Source organism: Charadrius vociferus, unplaced genomic scaffold (genome assembly GCF_000708025.1).
Source record: "Charadrius vociferus isolate BGI_N301 unplaced genomic scaffold, ASM70802v2 scaffold693, whole genome shotgun sequence".
Classification (NCBI taxonomy): Eukaryota; Metazoa; Chordata; class Aves; order Charadriiformes; family Charadriidae; genus Charadrius; species Charadrius vociferus.
The window spans coordinates 59721-63051 of NW_009647753.1; positions in this window are offsets into that span (position 1 = coordinate 59721).

The window sequence follows — 3331 nt, forward strand, 5'->3', positions numbered from 1 at the left end:
GCATGCACTGATCTGTTGCTCCTCTGTGCTGAGGGATTGCTGGCCTTCCAGGGTCTCACTGTCTCCTCTGGGACCCTTCTTTTCCAAGGTGGTAAACCTTAACGGGAATATCAGCTCATGAGAGGTATAGGCTCAAGCAGATATAAATCTCCTACCCTGCAAGGAGTCTGCGGTATCACCACAGAAGAAACAACATCTAGCGGGTATTCAACTTGTCTAGATTAGAAATGTACTTTAGTCTCAGTTATCTGACAGGTCAGAATTTCTACATCACCTGCTTAATATTTGGTCTGGTGTTTAACCTTTGTTCTTGCTTCCCTTCCCAAACTGTAAGATTACTGCATGAGAGGTGGGTTCAAGCCAACCTCACGAAGTTCAACAAGGCCAAGTGCAAGGTCCTACATCTGGGTCGGGGCAATCCCAAGCACAAATACAGGCTTGGTGGGGAATGGCTGGAGAGCAGCCCTGAGGAGAAGGACCTGGGGGTGCTGATTGACGAGAAGCTCAACATGAGCCAGTAACGTGTGATCGCAGCCCAGAAGGCCAGCTGTATCCTGGGCTGCATCAAAAGAAGCGTGGCCAGCAGGTCAAAGGAGGTGATTCTGCCCCTCTACTCCACTCCTGTGAGACCCTACCTGGCGTACTGCATCCAGCTCTGGAGTCCCCAGCATAAGGACATAGACTTGTTGGAGTGCGTCGAGAGGAGGGTGATGAGGATGATCTGAGGGCTGGAGCACCTCTCCTACAAGGAGAGGCTGAGAGAGTTGGGGCTGTTCAGCCTGGAGAAGGCTCCAGGGAGACCTTATAGCAGCCTTCCAGTACCTAAAAGGGGCCTTCAGGAGAGCTGGGGGAGGACTTTTTACTAGGGCATGTAGTGACAGGACAAGGGAGAATGGCTTTAAACTGGAAGAGGGCAGGTTTAGATTAAACATTAGGAAGAAATTTTTCACCTTGAGGGTGGTAAGGCACTGGAATATGTTGCCCAGAGAAGCTGTGGCTGGCCCATCCCTAGAGGGGTTCAAGGCCAGGTTCGATGGAGCTTTGAGAAACTTGGGTCTAGTGGGAGGTGTCCCTGCCCAGGGCAGGGGTTTGGAACTTGATGATCTTTAAGGTCCCTTCCAACCTAAACTATTCTATGATCTGAGGAGAGTGCACAGAAACAGGGTAAGAGACTGTAGTTTGCAAGTCAGTATTTTCCAATGATACATGGAAAGTTTTGGGGTTTTTCCCCCCCAAACTATGACGAGGTCAGATATTGGAACAGGTCGCCAGAAGAGATTGTAGAATCTCAATCTTTCAAAATTGTTACAACATAATATGCCTGTGAGCAATCTCATGAGATTGGTCTGCCTTTGCCCATCTGTACAGACTACATGACCTCCCAAAATCCCTACCAACTTAAATTATTCTGTGACTACATAATGGCAACTAGTAGTCTTAATTCATAATTAGCTATTGGCACAACTAGTGCTTATTTTGTATAAACAACTGTGAGCATGAAGAGCTTAAGAATTAAATCAATATTAGGACCAAGCGAAGTTATAATTTCTTACTTATTATTATTGTTTTTACTTATTCTTCAGCGGCAGTTTCTACAGGATACTCTGCAAAATACCAGAGGAACCAGAAAACTCTCATGGAAGATTTATTCAGAATGTACACATCCTACTTTCCTTCACCAGAACTGAGTCCTGAGAAGACATAAAGAACAATTATCTCCTCTGAACCAAGAATCAGCAGCACTGTAGCATGATTTGCAAAGAAAACACCAAACCCCAAAACACAACCCTCACAGTATTTGTCTACCCAAGAAGCTTACTGTTAAATTCATACCATGAAATAAAAAGAAAATGGTATTCCTTTACCAAAATAGAACACCATCTTTTATGTATTTGCTGTGATCATGTTTTCAGGCCTTAGAGATTCTAGTGAGCACACTGGACAGTTCCAAAAAACCCACTTCTTTCTGAATTGATTTAATTTTGTGCTGTATCATCATGTATGTATTAAAATCAAACCCTTTCCCAATTCTAAATTTCACTCATTTCACAAACAAGTGAAGCTATACTATATGTTTACCGTTTTAGGGTATCTACTTGTGACTTTAGAGCTAGGAAAGGTATCTGCTATACATTTGGCATAATGCATATTATGGTGTAATACTACTAAAAAATCTCCTAGATAAGCATCTGCTAAAATGCCTTTTCCTTTCTCAAACCACATGCTATATTCATTCCAACATGCTAACTGCTGCAACAGGTTTTTTTTATTACTCCTTAGAACTAAACACTATCATTAAAAAATTACCATTACACCAAATGAAGCACCCAACTTTTACGGCCTATGAGGTCAAAACTACTACATAATCACTTAGAAAAGGGTGAAATTATCCCTCTTGCTCATGTCATATGCAAACAGAGAACATACACAGTTATCTTTATAGTGGAAAGCCTCTCATATCAGAAAACTCACACAGAAACTAATCTGGAACTGGCTTTCAGGCAAGAAACCTGCAAGCATTTTTGCCAGAGATCACACATTTTTTGCCAACCAAAAATGATTCAAAAATAATTTTTAAAGATTTTTAACTTGCCAAATAAAAAGTGGCATTTAATGACTGCTGTATGGTTACACGGTGTCAGTCTAATTCTTCCCCATACTTCAAAATATTTTTTCTTAGTCCAGATATTAGCAAATTAACATCTGACAGGACATCAAGTGCTTCCTAGCTACAGCACCTCCAGCAGTAATGCCTTAAACAGATCAACCTGCATCCAGTGTAATTCCTGAAGCGAGCAGACAAAACATTTTTTTTTCCCTATAATGCAGACCTGCGGTCTTAATTATTTCAAATGATTAAAATACCCTCAGATTATAAACTAGGCAGTTCAGTGCAACCAGTTTTACAGCTGCTCCCCAGATCTCAGTGGTAACACTAACATCCACCTAACAGTACAGTACAACACAGAAGCCCTCTTGCAAAATACTGGTCTATTTTTACAGCCTAACTACAGCAGTTTCAGGAAAGAGTCAACGCACTCAGCTGACTTGTGCTTTTCCGCTTTGACCAATGCAGCACTGGGTAACTACTGTTCTGCCAATCACAAGCGCTTGCAAATTTTGAATAGGTTCTCTTTGTTCTGCCTGAATGGAAACACCTCTGTAAATCGCACCAAGATAGCTGGCCAGGCATAGATAGTTCGGGGCTTGTGTTTTTTGTTGGGTTGGTTGTTTTTTTTGAGGCGGTAGGGGTGGTGGGAGTTGAAGTAGCGCACGGCACTTATTTTATTTTAATGTAGTTTAAAAGCTGTGCAAAGACACTTCCCGCCGT